The sequence below is a fragment of the Microtus pennsylvanicus genome, chromosome 7 (genome assembly GCF_037038515.1).
Source record: "Microtus pennsylvanicus isolate mMicPen1 chromosome 7, mMicPen1.hap1, whole genome shotgun sequence".
Lineage (NCBI taxonomy): Eukaryota > Metazoa > Chordata > Mammalia > Rodentia > Cricetidae > Microtus > Microtus pennsylvanicus.
The window spans coordinates 109,635,908-109,656,570 of NC_134585.1; the positions used below are offsets into that span (position 1 = coordinate 109,635,908).

The following is a 20,663-nucleotide window of genomic DNA, read 5'->3' on the forward strand; positions in this document are numbered from 1 at the left end:
TACGGAAAAGGAAACCAACATCTCTTATCTCAGGTGGAGGGAGTCTCTTCCCTGCAGGTTATCTGGTCCTGTTTCTAGGGTTTGCTGTCACTAAGATCTACATTCGTGTGTTCACAAGGAAAGCCATTCCCTCTCGTCCAACTGCTCTTTGTTTCAGCTTCGATACAAACGTCATTGCCCACGATAGGACGGGGCCCAAACATACAAGAGCATCCCATGTAGCCAAATAGCAAGCATTGCGTGGGAAAAGAACGCATGGTTTGCAATTATTTGACTCCGGCCTGAAAGGGAGGTCGGCAGGGCTTACGCCCTCCTTTACCGTGTGCTTGTTCCGGCCAGGGGCTCCATCACCAGAACTCTTCCGTGCACCTGGTGTGTGATGTGGTTATGAGGGTGGTCTCCCGGCGCTTCATCTTTATCTTTGCGCCCTTGCTTCCAACACCACACCCAGAGGTCGGTGCAAGAGGAAAGAGCAAAGAAGCCACGTTACCAGGATTTCGATAATTAACTCTAAAGCAGAAGCTAAAACTCACTTGGCTTATTCACATTTTGGATTAAAACCCAATTAAGCAACTTCAAGGTGTTCCCAGAGCCCTGCCCCTCAGTCTCCTTGGAGAGGGAAAGTTGCAGAACCTGACGAGGGACAGAGCGAGCGCAGACCCCAGCCGGTCTGAGGAGGATACTTCCTCCCGGAAGTGACGCGAGTTCAATCCCAGCCTGGCTCTCCCAAACAAAAGGGATCCTGGGGCCCCGGGAGGAGCTGGGATGACTTTGGAGAAGCCCCGCCTCCAGTCTGCGCGAATTGGTGGCAGGGACGCAAGAACGAAGCTTCGATTGGCCGAAGCATCTGCCAGTCGCTGCCGCCGGCGGATGAGGGGGCGGGTCCTGGAAGGCTGGGGATGGGGAGCGGGCGGCGGAGGCGGCGGCGGGGAAGGATCCCGGAGAGCCGAGACCAGGTACGGAGCGCGGGCTGTGGGCCCGGCGGTGCTGGGGGCCGGGTCCCCAAGAGAGCCTCGTGGCCCGGAGCGTGGGTGGCTTCCCGCAGCGGCCCCTGTCGCGGTAGGGCTGGTCCTCTAGGGGGCGGGGCCGCCGCCTCCAGCTCCCGGGATTCCCCGAGGAGGCGCCGCGGCATCCTCGGGGGTCCTCGCGGCTGTTCATTGTCTCTCGCTAGCATCCGCCCCTCAGCAGGGGTCCCCTCCTGTCCCGGTTCACGCCACGGTACGTCGTGCCCAGCCCCAGCCTCGGAGACGGACGGTGGGTTTAGTCTTCCAGGCTGCAGCCCCCACCCCCTATATTAGACCCCCACGAATTCCGGCAGCCCTTCTCACACCTGTCCTTTCTCACAAGGGTGGAACCAGACTAGTGTTCTGCATAAGGTAAAAACGGCGTTTTCCTTATGAGGGATGGGCGAAAAAAAAGAAAAAAGACTGGACCCAGACAGACATTTCCAACAGCCATAGCGGCCTTGCCCCCTTTTTTTAGCCCGTCCCATCCCCCAGCCTCTGATGCTCAGCATTGCTCCTGCATCCCCTCGGATCCAGTGTTTGAGAACTGCCCGGCTTCGGGACGTTTTTAGAATGTGGCAGGTGAAATCATACATTACCTCCTTCCCGTCGCCCTTTGTACCTTCTTCACCCTCCTAGTTGTTGTGGGAGAAGCCAGCTTTTAGGGTGTTTTTAGGTTTGTGTTGCCTTTTGGTTTTGCTTTCCACCCGGTTTCTTCCCTGAGAACTCTATAGGAAAGCATCCGCATATTTCCTAGCGAGGTGGGTGTGTTAGCTATCAGCAGAGTTGGCCTTGTGTGGGTAGGAATGCAGTGTGTATTGTTTGACAGTCAGTGAATAAAAGCATATTTTCAAATGAACCGGTGTTAAGGAGTCAATAAATGGCTCTGCACTAAGAATCCCCATCTCCCAGTTTGAAGTGGGCTGGTCCGTTGCTCAGGGAGACTGCAGTTAACCTTGAAGGTGTGTGGCAGGTTGAAACAAAAGACAGGAAGTATTTGAACAAAATTCAGGTTCAGTTGGCTAGGTTTATGATTAATCTGGTCCTTTGGCCTTTGAGTACTCTCTTGCCCTTCTTTTATAGTGGGGTTTTACTCTCAAAGGAAACCAATACCCCTGCGATGTGATTCTGCCATGCCAGCATCATCAACCAAAATTTAGAGCATTAAAATAAAAGGTAGTTTTCAGTTTCAGAGAGGATAAATAAAGGCCTGGTGAATTCTGTGCTCATGTAAAACTACCTAAGTGTCTCTGGAGTACCTGTGAAGACTTGCTCAAGTCATCAATGGTAAAGTACAAATGCCTTTTGCCTGATGTTAATGTCATCCCATCTCCAGTAATCAGGTATGGCTCGCAGTACCGCCTACTAATTTTCCCATATTTTTAGCATTTTAAAAGTTTAATCTCGAGTTTGCGTTACTACTGGTTATTTATAGCTGGTAGCTGTGAGATGCCCGGTTGCAGTCACAGAGGGTGATTGTAGTGGCTGTTGTCGCTAACCTCCGAGGAGACTTCCCGAAGGTAATTATTTTTGAATAGTCAGGTTCCAAGGTTTCTGAGCCACTCTGGGGGCTTGCAGATCTGCTCCGTGATTGTTTCCAGATATGTAGTGAAAGGAAGCACAAAGGAGAAACTGTGTTCAGGGCCTCTCCAGCAAACACAGTTTACTGCTGTGGGCGGGAAGGATACATTATCCCAGCAATAGCAGGAGGAAAAAAAAAATCTAGAAGCAGAACAGGAAATCCCCGAAAGATATATCTTATTACATGAGGAGAGAACAGAAAATAAACTAAGGTAGAAGACTTCAGGAATCCAAGGAGCAGTGATTGCCAGGGTCTTGATAAACAGAGAGGGAAAAGAAAATAAAGTCCGTTTGTGTTTTGACACAATAAAAAAAGACCTGTCTGATATACCTTTGCATCCTGAGGGTGTTTTGGTTTTGTTTTGGGTTTTGTTCTTTTAAATTGAGGGTGGGGCATTCAGTCTCATCATGTTTCTGGAAGCTATGTGTGTAGCCCAGGGGGCTTCCATGTCCTGTGTTGGAATTACAGCTGGCACTACTGTGTTCAACTCTGGTGGAGCTCTTTCCTCTTGCCTTCTCAGTGTCTTTTTTGGTCATGTTAGATGGCGAAAGGTGTTGTGTACAGATAATTTGTGTCTGTGTGTGTGCGCGTGTGTTTAGTGGATTCCATTAAACTATCCTTTGAGGACATAAAGTCTGCTCTTGGTAACTTCCACAGTACCTGATATGAACACTGAGTTTAGTTTAAAACTCTCACCGAAGGATCAAACCAGACAGATCATAAAGTGATAAAATATGGCAAATCTTGTTAGTTTGAAACATCTGTCTTCATGTCTTCATGTAATTTGGTTCTTCCTTATCTGATATGATAGGGAATTGCCGTATCTGAAGTGACTAAAATTTTGACTTTCCTATGGGAAAATATCTCTGGTGAGGTATTGTTTGTTCTTCTGTTATGAAATTTGAGCCAGACTTACAAACACGATGAGTCGTAGTCATTGTAAAGTTATGTATGTATAGAAATCTCATCTGATGGGGATGAAGTGGATTCTGGAGAACACAGTAGGAACTGTTGGTTATTTTTTATTTCAATTTCTGAGTATGCTGGCTAGTTTTACGTCAGCTTCACAAAGCTCAAGTCATCTGGGAAGAAGGAATCTCAGTTGAGAAAATGCTCCCCCCACAGTGGCCTGTGGGACAGCCTGTGCAGCATCTTCTTGATTGATTGATGATGGGTATGAGAGGGTCCAGCTCCCTGTGGGTGGTGCCACAAGGGGTCTGGGGGCCTGAGTGATGTAAGAAATCAGGCTGAGCAAGCCAGGTAGTAGCACTCCTCTGTGGTCTCTGCCTCAGTACCTCTGTCCAGGTTCCTGCCTTGCGTTCCTGCCCTGGCTTTTCCTCATTGGTGGAATGTGATTGGAGAATTGTAAGATGACATAACCCTTTCCTCCTGAAGTTGCTTTTGGCTGTAGTATGGTTATGTAGTATGGTTAAAAGCACTTGTTTAATATACTATATAATATATAGAAACCCAAACTACAAAAGAGGCCTCCTTTAATTGTTTTTTAGTGGATTTTTCATTGATTAATTTGTTGTGCCTTTCTCTGAACCCTGTGCTGGGGCTTGAACCTCGGCCCTTCCACCTGAGCTTTAATTTTTGTGCTTTAACTTACCACTAAGTGTGTCAACGGCACAGGACATCAGGGGACTTTAACACCATCTCCCTAGTCTGTTAGGAATTTGTACCAAGTCAGAATCACATTGACGGTGCTGCCAGTTGGTTTGCTAACCAGAACTTGAATTCTTGGCTCTCTGTGGTATTTCTTAGAGGCTGCCTTTGAACTGATGTTCAGTGGCATGAGGGAGAGAGATTATTTCTATATAGGAAAATTGTGATAGTGGTCTGTGGGTTTGGCCCCCAGGAGCGGCTTGCCAGCCTGCTTTTAAAAGCTGTTTTTAATTCCTGAATGTTTTCAGTCAGTAACTGGAAATCAAGTGCCAACTTTTAGTTCAGAGCTCTCTCAATGGCTGTTTCCTACATGAGGCAACTCGGTAAGTTCACACATCGGAATGTAAGATTGACTGTGAACCTACCAAGGTGTGTCATGTAGGAAAGTCATTAGCACTTGGCATTTGAGTCAGAGAAGTTTATCATGCACACATTCTGCTCTCTGGAGGCTGAGGCAGGGGGCTGTCCTTTGAGACCACCTTAGTCAAAAAAGAAAGCGAGAAAGAAGAAAAAAGACACTAAATAGTCTCCGTAAGCAGAAGTGGAATAGTGTTTGTTGATTGGCTTCGTTTTAAATTTGTCTGTAAATAGGTATGATTTGGGCTGAAGAGATAGATGCTCGGTAGTTAAGAGCACTTGTTTCTCTCGCAGAGGACCCAGGTTCAATCCCAGCACCCAGAGGAAGGCTCACAACCATCTTTAGTTCCAGTCCCTGTTTTTTTGAAACAGGGTATGCTCTTTGTAACAGTCCTGACTATCCTAGAACTCGCTCTGTAGACCAGACTAGCCTCGAACTCACAGAGATCTGCCTGCCTCTGCCTCCTGAGTGCTGGGATTAAAGACGTGTGCCACTGCCACCTGGCAAGCTTTGCTTTTTAAATGCTGCCACCCTGCATCTTTTATAAATGGTTTTGTGGGTGCTGTGCTTACTGCATGGGTTGTGTCTTCTATAAGATTTAAGAGATTTTTCAATGGTAATTTTGATTTAAAGTATTTTCCTTATTTTTGAAGGCTACCTCCCCTGTCAGTCCAAAAATAAGGAAAGATTTTAGGAACGGGCGAGAAAGGGAAATTGAGAATGACTGTGGGGGGTGGCAAGGGCAAGGGTTTGGGGACTGAAGACAGGACTTCAGACATCCTTGAAGTAAAGAGTGCTATAAGACGGCCTCTCCTTGAAAAGTGGATCCAAAAGATGAGCCAAGTGCAGAGCCAGAGCGTCCCATCTAAGCGTGCCTTTGCCGGTAAAGGTATTTTGTTAGAGCCACTATGTATGTATATATACATATGTGTATATACATATGTATTCACGATTGTTAGTAAATTTAATAGAAACTAGAAAGGAAAAATTAGGGATCACAAGATGATGGAGTTTAGAGACAAAACCCTGAGACTCCTGACTCTTAGCCTAGTGGGCATTTAAAAGCATGGGGCCCTGTATGGAGCCCAGGAGATGGGGGAAGGGCAGAAAGGAAAGAGAGAATAAGTTGCTTTAACAAGGCATAAGGGGCTGGGGAGTTGGCTCAGTCAGTTAGGTGCTTGACTGCATAAGCTTGAGGAGTCAGTGTTCTGACCCGCAGCACCCTCAAGCACAGCCTGTGCAGCTGCAAGCCTGTGAGCTCAGCCCTGGGGGACCGGCGATCAGAGGATCCCTGGGGCTTGCGACCCGCCAGCCTTGCCAGTCAGGAAGTTCCAGCTTCAGTGACAGGCTGTCTCAGAAAATATGGTGGAGAGCAATTTAGGAGATACCTGTTGCTGACCTTTGGCCTCCACTTGCATGCACATTTGCACACATCCAAGCATCACACATGCGCGCACGTGCACACACATGCACACACAAGAAGGGAAATAGATAGGGATTGCAGATAGGAAGGAATAAAAGGTATAGAAAGCACGGCAGGGAAGTGGCAGGAAGAGCGCTGCTGAAGGCGTGAGGGAAGCCGTGCTGCTGATTCTCCTAGCTAGTCCTTGGTATTGGTACACGGGAGTGAAAGCAGAGCAGTCTAGTTATTCTTTACCCCACCCGGGAAAAGGACCTTGTACATGGCAGGCACACACTCTGCTCCTGAGCTGTGTCCCCACCCCTCCTTTTTCTTTCTTCCTTTTTTTTAAAAAAATTTGAGACCGAGTTTCACTAAATAATTGCCCCAGCTTGAACTTTTTATGTAGTCCAGACGACAGTCCTTGACATTGAGATCCTCTGGTCTCGGACTCGCGAGTAGCTGGGGTTTTGGGTTTGTGCCACCAGGCCAGGCTATAGTCTCATTTTAACTGACAGTATTTGAGGACACAGATCTGGTCCTGTATGTCAGCTTTACCCTTTGTCTTTAGATTAATGACACCAAAATAGATTTCTTTAGGAGCCCATTTCCTGAGACCTTGCCTCTCAGCACACTAGCCGACTCCCACAGGTTCCTCTTGGGGGGCTGCTTGGTTCTTAGTCAGCATGTCTCATTTTGTAGTCATCATTTCCCCACTAAAACCAGTTCCCGTTCTAACATCCCTGTTTCTGTTGACCACATTGTCATTGGTCACCGAGTCTCTAAACCTCTGCTGGATTTGGATTATTTCCCCATTAAGCTCCCTAAATGGAATCGGTCTCCAAGTCACTGTGCGTAAATCCCTCCCGCTTCCTCCTCCTCTTTCCACCAGACGGAACAGCTGTCCACAGAGTTCAGAATTGCGAAACCCGTAAGCAGATGTGTAAATGGATGAATTGATAAAATAGAGAGGGATAGCTGCTCCAGAGTTCAGAGCTGGGTTCGTGGCTATTACATGTTTAATGTCAAAATCAGCTGTGGTAGCTTTAGCAGCCCCGTTTCTCAGCCATTACAAGTTGAAAGCTGTAACTTGTTTAAACGCTGTACAGTTTCACTAGAAGCAGAGACACGCTTTTCCTTTCCATTGCAGACTGCTCAAGGGGCTGGTGGAGGTGGAGGAGTGTCCTTCCGTGTTCCCAAGTAGTGTTCAGCTATCATCATAGGCTTAGACATGTGTGGGACATGTCCCTAAACTGACACTTTTGGGAATTCGAGATGCCCTCTCCTCCTTGGATCAGGTCAACCTCCTGAGTTGGGTTAAAGAATAAATACATTTATTTTCATTTGTAAATTAGACACGTGAAAGATAGACAGTGATGCTCTATTGGAAAAAATAAATAAATAAAATAATGTCCTGTCCTTGTAGGTGTTAGTATTCAGGCATCTGTACTGGCCTGACCATGGGGTATACATCCTCAGCTGTAGCCACTAAGAGCACCTCCTGTGTTCATTCAATGTAGTCCCTTTTAAAGGGCCCTGCCCACCTCCCACCCCTCCCCTTCTCTCCCCCTCCCCATCCATCTGTCTGTCCCTCCCCCCTTCCCTTCCCCTCCTCTCCTCCTTCTCTTCTGTCCCCAGAGACCAGTCTTCCCTGTCACCCCCTTTTCCCATTCAGTTTGCCCCAATTTAAAAAAAAGCCCTCCACCTGAGGTCCATCCCATGGCTCCTTTCTCTCCCGTGCGTCTTTTTCTAAATTACAGCAGTAGTTGGACTTGGATGTTCTTTGATGCAGAGTGAGAACTGACAGCCACAGGCACTAGCTCATGGAGTCCACACAGCCTCCTGCTAGAATGTATGTCATCCTGTTTTCTACATGAGGAGCTACAGCTCAGATGTTAAATGGACCAGAGGCAGCTTGAAACCCCAGTTGTCAGGCTCCAAAGTCCATGCTCTCTCCGGTTCAGAGCACTGTCTCCCATGAGGATGATTTCCCCTGAAGGACCGGAGCAGAAGACATTGCTGCTTGCTCATAATAGTCAGGTGGCAACAGATTGTTAAAACTAGGCTCGTGTGGAGGTTTTCAGAGTCCAGGGAAAGGCGCGAGCACAGTTCAGACACCGTGACTGTGGCGGTTAGTCCTCCAAACTGCTGGTGTGTCTCTGCAATCCCTGTGGAGCTGGTGACTTCATCTCCTGCTGCTACTGAGGGTTTTTCCATCCAGGCCGCCTCAAGAATTGTGGCCCATGAAACATCTTACTGAAAATGAAATCAACCTACACAACCATTGTTCCCTTGTTCTGGTTTTGTCAGAAGAGTGGAATTTTGGGGGACTCTGATAGCTAAAATAGACATGTTAGACTAGAATCTTGTTATAATTTCATTTAAACTAACTAGCAAGTATGAAAACCAAATTCTGATAATCTGATGTTTAAAGATATGTGTCTTTTCTTAAAATTACAATGAAAAATGTTTTGTTAAAACTTAATAATTTTTAGTTCCAGGACAGGAGCCAAAAGCTACGGAGAAACCCTGTCTTGAAAAATCCAAAAAAGAAAAAAAAACTTAATAATTTTCATTCACACCCATTCCAGAAACTAAAATTATATGGTCTTCTGTGGGCGAGAAAAGTGAAAGGGTGTGAACAGATACTCAGGTAAACAGACCTGGCTTCTTGTTTTGTTTTGGAAGCTGGGTCTTACTGTGTAGTCCTGGCTTGCCTTGATCTTGTAGAAATCCTCTTTCCTCAGTCTCCTGCATGCTGGGATTACAGCTGTGCACCCATGCCCAGTCAGAAGGCCTGTTTTTGATAGCTTTGTCTTGGCATCCTCAAACAGACGGAGAGATGCTTGTTGACAGACAGCTGCTCCTCAATACACATGTACTCCTGCTGACAACATGTCAGAGAAATAACGAGAGAGACAGACACACAGACACACACACAGAAGACCCTAAGAACCAAACCAAAACTTAATCACAGTGTCCAAAAGAGCGAGGTAGACGAGATTTCAGAGATGAGTAAGTAGGGCTAGCAGGATGGCCCAGTGGGTAAGGACATTTGCTGCGGTCAGTCCTGGGCCCAACATGGTAAAGAACCATTTCTGGCAGGTTGTCTTCAGAACTCCACACGGATGCCATGGGATGCTCACGTGCACGCGCACACACACACAACAAATAAGTAAATATAATAAATTGTAATGCGCAGTGCTAGACCTGGTTCTCTTTAGCTGTGCCGTATGCTCAGTCCTTGTTTGTAAATGAGGGGCTGAATTAGATTATTTCTGAGGCCCCATCACCTAAGGCTGATAAAGTGAGATTAGCTGTGAGTAGTGGTTTTCAAGAAAACCCTGGAGTCAGGTTTACTGGGTTCAAATCCCTTTTCTTCCACATACTGGCTATGAGACTGAGCAAGTCCTTCAGCCACAGTGCCTCAGCTTGGCCATTTTTAACTGGGATTGCAGTGACTTGTTGTTGAGGGGTGTGACTTCTGTCACCAAGATAGTGATAATATATGTCAGGTCCTTAGAAATGTCTGGCACACATTCATGTGTAGCCCAATAAATGCTTATTGTTTTTTTTATTTCTCATTTGAATTCTCCAAAAGTTATGCTGTAAAATGCTGAGGTAGTGGTGATTAATGTTCTCATTGTTCATAGGAAGCATAAGCGGGGAGAGTCCTTGAATCTGCCTTAAAGGAGTACTCCAGTGTCTTAATGCTGACCTTGAGGAGTTTTAGCACCACCAGCTGAGCTCCTCAGTGTTAAGTAAATAAATGTCTCTATCCCCCAGTGCCGTGACAGCTCCCTATTATTCAGACGTCTTTCACGTTAATTCAGAGAGAGGGTCCTGCAGTGTACAATCTCTAAAGCATTCTCCCAAACCGTACGTTTTATCTAATGTAATGCTGTGTATTGCGTGGCCAGTAAAAAAGGTGACGCTGTCTGAGAAAGGGCATGCAGTGCTGTGTGACACTTGGTAGGCAGGAGGCTCGGGTCTGGTTGTTCCCGTGCACTTTCAGAGTAGAAGTGAGCCAGGCCTAGTGGCACATGTCTGTAACCCCAGCATTGGGAAGCAGAGGCAGCAAAGTTGTTGAAAGTTTTAAGTCAGCCTAGTCTAGATAACAAGTTCCAGGCCAACCAGGACATCGGAAACAAACAAACAAAAAGTGGTTAGTATATGTGGCCGCAGACTGGTTGGTATAAATAAAAAGGTCTTTTCTCACCTGTTGGCTAAAAGTTTAGCCCACTGTTCTGTTTAGGGTGCGCTCTGCCTTGCACTTTGCCCTGACTGGCCTGTATACTAATTTTCACTCCTAAGGATACTAGTCTTATTGGATTAAGGATTATATTGACCTTTTTTATTGAGATTTTTTCATACAATTTATTTTGATCATATCATTTCCCTTCCCCCAACTTCCTGCCTTGCAACTTCATGTTCGTTCTCCTGTGTAAACAAAATAAAAAATATCCTGAAAATCAAAACAAAAATAAAGTACACAAAAAACCATGAAGTCTACTTTGTATTGGCCACCCACTCCTGGGCCGGCCCTGGGGTATGGCTGTTGTAAGCAGTGACACTCCATTGGAGAAAACATTTTCTTTCCCCTCCCCCACATCAGGTGTCAATTGCAAATATCTAAAAAGACCAGGAATGGGGCCTGTGTCCACTTTCCTTTCTCCATGCCGAAATTTTCTCCTGCTTGAACCTGCACAGGTCTCGAGGTGCTGCTGGAGTCTGTTAGTCTTGTTTATCCGTCCTGTTGGGTCTGGATGACTGTCGCCTTAGAGCCTTCCTTTCCTCTGCCTCATGCCTGTCCACCTCCTCTTCCATGTGGATCCCGGAGCCTGTGGGGAGAGGTCTGATAGACATCTCATTAGGACGGAGTACTCGCTCCTCTCGCTCTAATGCTGCAGGTAGTGGTGACCTCATTTTAACTTAATTGCCTCTCTAAAGTCTCTGGGGCTGGAAAATAGCTCACTGGTCCAGCACTTGCCTAACAAGTTCAAGGCCCCCGGTTCAACCACCAGTCCTGGAGAAAAAGAAAAAAGGAAGGTGGGGGAGGGGGAGCGTTCCTTGTGTCTTCAGGTGTAATCACATTCTCAGAGGCTGGACTTAAGAGTCAACAGGAGTGTGGGGTAAGGGCTCAGCCCATTAACATATAGGAATGGAAATAGTCTTGTAATGATATCTTCAGCTGAAAAAAAAGCTTGATTTATTGTATGGTTAATTAAGTTTATATTACTTAATAGTTTAAAATGAAATTGTATTTTTCACCTTGACGTTAGGAATTTTTAAACGCTTTGGAGGGGGAGCGTATTTTGAGACAGGGTTTCTCTGTAGCTTTGATGCCTGTCCTGGAACTAGCTCTTGTAGACCAGGCTGGCCTCGAATCCGCAGAAATCTGCCTTCCTCTGCCTCCCTACTGTTGGGATTAAAGGCATGCACCACCACTGCCCAGCTTCTAAAAACCGCTTTTTAAAACAAACCAGAAAATTGTTTTGTTAAAGCATGTTGATATGATCTTCTTCCCTGATCAGCCCCTAAAACACATTAAAAGGGGGCGGAACTGTTTGGAGAATTGTTTACTGTCTTACCAGAGAGGAGCAGAGGTTTTTAATCTTTTGACATAGTCTAACATGCCAGTACTTTTCACCTCCTAACCGTGCGTCTGTGCCCACATTTAGGTTTGGTAGCTTTAAACAGTGTTTCATGTTCATTTTCTTAATATCTCATGTATATTGGTTTTCTGTCATTTGGTTTGGTTTAGTTTGGTTTTGGTTTTTAATTTTGTTTCTAGAAAGGTCTCAGTTAATGTAGGCAGGCCTTGACTCCAGTAGGCGTTCATGCCCAGGCTGGCCTTGAATGTTTTATCCTCCTGCCTCCCACTTCCCAGGTGCTGGGATAATAGGTCTGCACAGCCGTGCCCGGGTGCACACTGGATTTTTAAAGTAGTGTACTGTTTAGTGGACAGATTCAAAGTGCCTATGTTTGTGTATTATCTCTTTGAGTTTTAAGAAGTAACTGACCCATATTTTGGTTTTATACAAATATATTTGAAGCTACATAATTGGAACAAATTTATTTTATATATCTGGTCATATCTAATTACTGATTCCAAAATCACACTGAATGGCCTATGAGGCAGTTTTAGCCCAAGTATGAGTTATTTAAATTGGATTATTTGAGTGTATAACAAAATGATCTCCTAGTAAAATAACTGAATTTTTAGAAAATTGAGTTATTTTTTCTTTTTTCTTTTGTTTTTGAGGTCACACTGTCAAGAACTAAGACTCATCTAAAATGTTGATTTTTTTAATCCATGTTCCTTATTACTAACTACTTAGAGAGTAAACCTTCCCTTGATACACCCAGATACTAAACATTTTACCTGTGCTCCGCCCTGCCCCGCCCTGCCCTGCCCTGCCCTGTTACTTACAGGGCTGTAAAAGCTGTTTGGGGTGTTTCTTTTTCTGCCACCTCGTCTCTCTGTAGTAAAAGGGCAGCTGTGCCTGTTGTCCTACAAAATTAGTTCAGTTCCAGGGCGCAGGCTTTGTCGAGAAGCAGGAAACACAGTGAGAACCAGAATGAGCGGAGCTTGGGTGTTCCTCAGAGACAGGAAGGTTGGGAACAAAGTGAGCAGATCGCAGCAATGTATTTCCCAGGCAGAATCAGCAGGGCAGTTTAGGAGGCTGTTTGGGTGTGTGAACGAGGGGGGTGTAGCCCGCGTGTGCATATACACTCCCTCCTCCCTGATACCCATAACTCCTCCTGATTGTTGTCACATTTAGGCCAGACACACCTTTAGTCTCAGTGCTTGAGGAGTTGAAGCAAAGGGGTAAATTCATAGCCAGACCCCATCTCAAAAAGGAAAAGGAGGCCTGCATGCACTCGGGAGACAGAGGTAGGTGGATCTTTTGAGTTCAAGACTAGCCTGCTTTACATAGTGAGTTCCAGACCAGCCTGGGCTATGTAGTAAGACTGCCTCAAAAGACAGACAGAAAAAAACAAGAGAGAAGTCTGTTTAGTGAAGACTTACAATCTCAGCTGTTAGCTGGAGAAGCGGGAAGGAGCCTGTGACAGGTATGCTGAGCAAGCTTGTTTGAAATCACCTACCGTCACGTAAATAAAGTCTCATGCTTAGTCTTTAAGTGGGCTTATTTTTCCAGGGCATTGAAATATTTGTAACATTTTTATTGTGTGTGTTTCTATGTATTTTTATTAAAGAAAACTCTGAAGTTTAGTGCACTGTCAGCCGGCACTGGGATCTGTCCAGACAACGTATGCACAAGTGGTTTTTCTTTCTGATTCATAGATTGTCTCATTCCTTAGACAGAGTGGGGGTAAACTCGGGCAGACTGGGCTTTGGAGGGGTCTGCTGGAAAGAGCAAGCTGGGCATCTGGTTGGCATGATCCTGTCTTTCAAAGTCACTTCATGGATGGTGTCAGTGACAAGTAACAGCTCACTTGGAAAACAGAGCAGCCGATAGCCTGTAGTATAGCATGGCATACGCGCCCAAAACCTGGCAACGATGATTCAAATGAGTGACAGCCTTTTTCTGAAAACCTTGTGCTATGTAATTCTGCCCATATACTGGCAGAAATTGCTGGAATAGCTTAGTTAGTGTTTGCCTGCGTGCTATTGGTCTTCTGCTCTTGACTGTGTGATAGACCCAAACTTCCTCTTCTAACTTGGGAGGTTCAGAGTTTAACTGTTGACTCAGTAAATAAATTGGAATAAATTGAATAAAATTAAAGATTCCCATTTCCTTTTTCTTCTTGGGTTTTTTATTTCATTTTTTTCAAGTTTTCATACATGTATATATTATATGTTGAGCCTGACTCCCCTACGTCCCCATTCCCCTTCCCTCCTACCCTCCCTTTTCTGACTCCACTCCTTTCCCAGTGCCCCGTTTTTTCTCTGGTCAATTTCACTTCTTGCATATTGAGGGGTGTGTGTATCTTTTTTTTTTTTAACTATAGCTTAGTACCATTGGGGAAATATAAGCAAAACCATTTGTTTGTAAGTCAGCATTTAATGTGTAGACATGATGGGAAAATAGAAGCTGGCAGTGTTTGGTCATCCTTGTAAACAGTGGAAAAGGTCACAGATTGGTTTGTTTCTTTGTGGTTGTCAGGAAGTGAGATGAGACGTTTTCTTACACAGATTTGGCAGGTGGAACATTTTGGTTGTGATTATGTTCTGAGTGCATTGTGGCATCGTGCGTGACTCATGCTGTCTGTTGCTCAGGCTTTTGTCGATCCAGGGAAAGTGAGTGTCCAATGCCCTTGACGAGTTAGTCCTTAGAGTGGCCCTGGACATCAGAAGAGATTCTGGATGCTAGAGGCTGAAGCGAGAGGATCAGCATTGGAGTTTGAGGTCCCCCAGGCTCTGTAGCAAGCCCCTGTCTTAGAAGAAAAGGGGGGCGGGTTTCGTTAGCTCCCACCCTCCATGATTACATTAGCAGCCTGGCGCCATCAGACCTACCAGCTGTGGTCCTATTGGCCACCAATGGGGCTCACTACACTGTTCATAGTGTGGTCTCAAAGACAGTGAACTTCTTCTTGTTTTGCAGTGTTGGACACTTTTCTACCATGCTGACGGCATTTTAAGTATCTGTCAATTTTCCAAAGTTTTGACTGAAGGAAATCTCTAAGACTTTGTTCCAGAGGACGCAAGTGCAACCACCAATACCAGGTCAGTGTCACCTCTGCACCCAGGTTCACCACTGCCGTACTAAATCGTAATGCAGCTTGGATGTCTCTAATTCAGACAAGATTTTATGGTAAGAAGATTATAATGTATATTGAGAATAGAATTTTGGTGGCAATTGCATTGATTCTGTAAATTGCTTTCGGTAAGAGTCATTCTCATGATATCAACTCTGCCGACCCATGAACATACAAGATCTTTCTATCTTCCAGAGTCGTCTTCAGTTATTCTTCAGTGTTCCAGCACTTTCCCTGCAGAAATAGTTTACTTCCCGGCTAGGTTTACTCCCGGGCATTTTAGTTTTACCCGATTTTTGAAGCTACTGTGAATAGGGCTGATCTCCTGAGTCCTTTCTCATGGTGTTTGCCACTGGCACACGGGAAAGGTGCTGTTTTCTACTGGTTTTGTATTCTCCTACTTTGCTGAGTGTTTACCAGTTCTAAGAGGTGTTTTCAGTCAACTTGTTTAACAAGCTCACATTTCTCCAAGGATCTGCTAAATAGTGTGGCACCAACTCTAGCTATTGTCTCGGAACACACAGAGGTAGAAGGCAGTGGTTCCACCAGCTATGAAGGGTCTCCTACCCAGGAACACTGCACACGACTCCGTAGCTTCCAAGGGAGGGCACACACTACCTTCCTTCCATTTTATACCTCAACTGTAACTGTCATGGCTTTTCTTTGGAGTGACAGCAACACAGTGAATTCATATACTCTCCTTATTCTTCATTTGAAAGCTCAGAGGCACTCAGAGAAGCCACTCACTTGCCTTCAGGGCTGCTGTGCTCAAGTGACGGAGACCATGCACAGATGTGTACTTAAGTGTATCACCAGAGCACGTTCTAGCATGTAGTCCTCAACATAACCTCAGCTCTAAATGCTAACTTCCTGATAGTGGAGTCCAGCGAGGCTCACAGTAGCATTAAAGACTATGTGCCATAAGTTACTGTGGGGGGACGACGACAAAGAACACAATCTCAATTACAAACCCCCAACAATTAATAAACCTGTCTATCAGTCCTGCCTTAAGCGACATAGGGCACAACAAAGAACCCATGTCTTTGCGGCCAGTGCCAGGTCTGCATCTTCCTATTTGAATGACTGGGAGACTTCCTCCTCCAGATGGACAGGGCGGTGGGGCTTTAGAAAGCTTTACTGGAAGACGGCCAGAGCTGTTTCAAGGACCAAGTTCCTTCCCTGTTTTTTCCTTTTCTTTTTTGGAGATAGGGTCTTTCTCTGAAGTCCAGACTAGCCTTGAGCTCACAACAAGCAGTCTTCCTGTCTCGGCCTCTCCAGTGTGCAGAGTACAAGTATAAAGCGCTACACCTCAATCAATGACTTTAAATAAAAATTTAATAGCTTATCTACTTCTTATTTTGTGCGGATGTGAGGAGGGCAACGCGCGTGCCATGGCGTGCACAGGGAAGTCAGACAGCAACATTCAGGAGCCAGCTTTCTCCTTTACCTTCCTTTCCAGGGATCAAACCTAGGTCATCAGGCTTGGGCAGAAAGTGATTTTATTCAATGAACCATCTAAGTGGTCCTGTTTGAGTAATTATTATTTTTGACTTGTTTTGTTATTTATTTATGTATATATGTACATCTGTGCTATGTGTGCCGAGTGCGGGTGCCATTAAAGGTCAGACGAGAGCATCAAATCCCCTGAGGCTGGAGTTAACCTGCAGCTGTCACCCACCAAGCTCAGGTTCTGTAAAGAACAACAAACACTCTTTTTTTCCCCCTGACCTTGAGCTCACAGAGTTTGGCCTGGCCTCTTCTGACCGAGGGGATTGAAGGCACTTGCCACCACACCCAGCACTCCTAAGCCCTGAGCTATCTCCCAGGTGGTTTCAGTCTCAAACAGATCTAACGAAGGCGTTGGAGGAGCTGCCCCTCCGCAGTCCTGACCACACCCCGAGGCCAGGGCGCTAGCAGTGAAGCTGGGTGAGGGATTTAACACCGCCGAGCCCTGCGGGCTCCTTCCCCTGGTTCATGCTCTTGCTTCCCTCCCCAAGATCAGAAGGTAGAAGGAGATCCTTCCATGCTCTTCCTCTTCCCTTGATGCAAAGAAGGCACACCACAGTACCAAAGGAGCAGAGCAACGGCCAGACAAGCACCCAGGCCAGGCGGCAGCAACACCCTCAGTGACTGCTCTCGTTACTCCCTTTTCCTCAGTGTTTTTAGAGTCTTTAAATATTTTCGTTTAGAGGTCCAAAACTATGACTACAAGTCGAGTGCCAGAGAGTAAAACACAGGGGCCACCGAGAGTGCACAGCGCCAGAGAGTAAAACACAGGGGCCACCGAGAGTGCGCAGTGCCAGAGAGTAAAACACAGGGGCCACCGAGAGTGCGCAGTGCCAGAGAGTAAAACACAGGGGCCACCGAGAGTGCGCAGTGCCAGAGAGTAAAACACAGGGGCCACCGAGAGTGCACAGTGCCAGAGAGTAAAACACAGTAAAACACAGGGACCACCGAGAGTACACAGTGCCAGAGAGTAAAACACAGGGACCACCGAGAGTGCGCAGTGCCAGAGAGTAAAACACAGGGACCACCGAGAGTGCGCAGTGCCAGAGAGTAAAACACAGGGGCCACCGAGAGTGCGCAGTGCCAGAGAGTAAAACACAGGGACCACCGAGAGTGCGCAGTGCCAGAGAGTAAAACACAGGGACCACCGAGAGTGCGCAGTGCCAGAGAGTAAAACACAGTAAAACACAGGGACCACCGAGAGTGCGCAGTGCCAGAGAGTAAAACACAGGGACCACCGAGAGTGCGCAGTGCCAGAGAGTAAAACACAGGGACCACCGAGAGTGCGCAGTGCCAGAGAGTAAAACATAGTAAAACACAGGGACCACCGAGAGTGCGCAGTGCCAGAGAGTAAAACACAGGGACCACCGAGAGTGCGCAGTGCCAGAGAGTAAAACACAGTAAAACACAGGGACCACCGAGAGTGCGCAGTGCCAGAGAGTAAAACATGGGGGCCACCGAGAGTGCGCAGTGCCAGAGAGTAAAACATAGTAAAACACAGGAGCCACCGAGAGTGCGCAGTGCCAGAGAGTAAAACACAGTAAAACACGGGGGCCACCGAGAGTGCGCAGTGCCAGAGAGTAAAACACAGGGGCCACCGAGAGTGCGCAGTGCCAGAGAGTAAAACACAGGGGCCACCGAGAGTGCGCAGTGCCAGAGAGTAAAACACAGTAAAACACGGGGGCCACCGAGAGTGCGCAGTGCCAGAGAGTAAAACACAGGGACCACCGAGAGTGCACAGTGCGAGTCCTGGCTTGGACAGGAACAGCTAGATGGCTGTGAGGAACACACAAGTAAACAAAACAATTAGGCTGGGTGGTGTACACCTTTAATCCCAGCATGCAGGAGGCAGAGGCAGGTGGATCTGAGTGGAGGCCAGCCTAGGCTACAGAATGAGTTGGAGGACAGCCAGGGCAACATGACTGGACAGCCAGGAAAACCATGTCTCAAAACCTAAACAACAAAAAACAAATTAGTGCTCTCCAAAATCCTTCTTAGTCCACACTCCGCCTAAGGACTGAAGGTGAAGCTCCGTGATGTACACTGGCAGTCTAGATCCTGGGTCTACCCCTACACCCCGAAAACAAAAGCCAACACACACACACACTCACCCACCCTAGCTAAATAAGACTGTACCCAGATCAAAGTCTCTGACCTGCTACAGTAATATACATTTCTATGAAAGAATAAAATTGCTGTCACCTTCGGAGTCACTTAAATTATAAAGCAGCCTAGCCTACACAAGAAAAAAAATATATAAATAGAAACAACAACCCGAACGCAAATTTGGAATCACAAAAGACCTGGAACAACCAAAGCAATCCTGAGTGAGTGATTTAGAGATGTCACAATACCTCAAGGTATAGTCTACTTATATTTATCGTAGGTCTCAAATTATAGTAATGAAAATAGTGTGCTACTAGCTCAAAAACAGATGTGTGGATCAATGGGACAGAACAGGGCCTGTATATAAACCTGCACAGTTGTGACCACTTGATGCCAAAGGCATACATTGGAGAAAAGACATCTTCCTCAACAAATGTGCTAGATAAATGATATCCCTGTACTACCATCAACTGAATGTGGTGGAACAAGACCTCAATATAAGACCTGAAACTATTAGGGGATACATTTGATATAGATACAGGCATTTCTAAAAAGACTAGTTAGCTCAGGAAATAAAACCAAGAACTGACAAATGGAATGAGAGAACGTTTCTGCACAGCAAAGGAAACAGTCGTGGACAGAGACAGCTACAGAGTTGGGGGGAAACTTCGCCAGCTATACAAGGCTGAAGAGTAGTGTTTGCAAGACAGCCCAGTGGGTGAAAAAGAACTTCCTTCTAAGCCTTGCACCGTGAGCTGGATCATGGAAGCCCACATGGTGGAATGAGAGACCCAACCCCACCGGTTGTTTTCTGATCTCCATACATGTGCTTTGGCATGTGTGTCTGTACACACTCACACAACACACAAAAAAATACATAAATAAATACATGTAAAATAAATAAAAATAACAAAAAAAACCACCCAGCCTCATCAATAATGGGCTAATGAGACAAACACTTTTCAAAAGAAGTGCAGATGGCCAAAAAAACAGGAAAATTAAAATACTTGACATTCTCAGACAGCAAATAAATACATTGAGATTACATCTCACCTATCAGGGTGGCTGTCAAGATGATGATAAGACCAGTGTGATGTAATTCCAGGAAGCAGAAGCAGAAAGATTGTGCAACTTCAAGGCTAGCCATGACTGTGTAGAGACGAGGAAGAAGGCGGCAGAGAGAAAGGAGACAAACCTAAGACACACACACAACTTGGAAGTAGAAGCAAGACTGTGGGGGGCGGGAGAGGACTGGTGTGTCTGGGGAGAAAGGAGAATATTTGAGGAGGTGAATATGGTCAAGATTGTGATACAGTTGAATGAAAATGTCTTTGTGGAAGCCACCACTGTGAACAAGGAATACTGGCTGTAATCCTGGCCCTTGGAAAGTAAAGGCCAAGGATTGCCACAAGTGAAGACCAGCTTGATCCACATAAGAAGTTGGCCAAGCTGCTCTATTTAGTGAGACCATATCTCAAGGAACAAAATAATGGCCATAAAAAGTTAAATTTGTTGTAGCCTAGCTCATTAAGATACTTAAACTAACTCATGACCCTATTCCTGGCACTCTGGAGGCTGAGGTAGCAGGACTAAGATTTCAGGGCCAGCCTGAACTACATAGTGAGTTTTAGGCCAGCCTGCACCACATAGGCTGGTTATTAAAAAAGAAATAAACTAAAGGATGAAGGACGGCTGCTTGGTTAAGAGCACTGGCTGCCCTTGCACCCGTCAGGTGGTCCCAGCCCCCTCTACCTCCAGCTCCAGAGGAGTCGGCGTCATCCTCTGGTCCACGGGCTCTGTCCTCATGCACAGATCTGTGCACAGGCGCACAATTAAAGAGAAGAGTAAAATCTTTTTAAAATATGAGGCTACTCGTTTAATTTTATCCTTTTTTGTTGTTGGTTTTTTTTTTTTTTCGGTTTTGGTTTTTGTTTTTTTGAGAGGCTGGGACTCTCAAAAAGGCATTTCTTTATACTGGGTTGTGTTTAGTTCACTTATATTTTTTCATAATTTATCAATTGTGGATAAAGTCATTTTCAGGTTTCTGAGAAAAACACTTATTTTGTTTATTTCACATTTTAACATGTTTTTTTGTTTTTGTTTTGTTTTTTTTGAGACAGAATCTGTCTCTTTATCTGTGCTCCAGATAAATTATCTTAAGGCATGGCCCAGGACTTCTTTCTAAGCACTCCTAGGTCTGGTGGTGATGTGCCCGCCTTTAATCCCAGCAGAGACAGAAGGATATCTGTGAATTCAAGGCCAGCTTGGTCTACAGAGCACGTTCCAGGACAGCCTAGACTATTACACAGAGAAACA

The 20,663-nt window shown here is 45.8% G+C and overlaps 1 protein-coding gene across 4 annotated transcripts in view; it reads left to right on the forward strand.

The window, feature by feature from the left end:
- The first annotated feature begins 875 nt into the window (after positions 1-875).
- Cttnbp2nl (CTTNBP2 N-terminal like) overlaps positions 876-20,663 on the forward strand; it is a 50,344-nt gene continuing 30,556 nt past the window's right edge. The window contains exons 1-2 of one of the 4 annotated variants that reach the window (XM_075981699.1): positions 876-956; positions 14,582-14,703. The gene's annotated coding sequence lies outside the window, so the exon portion shown is untranslated. Of the gene's footprint in view, positions 1,219-12,632; positions 13,089-14,581; positions 14,704-20,663 lie in introns of those variants that run through there. The other 3 variants (XM_075981701.1, XM_075981702.1, XM_075981700.1) reach the window with 3 other exon arrangements.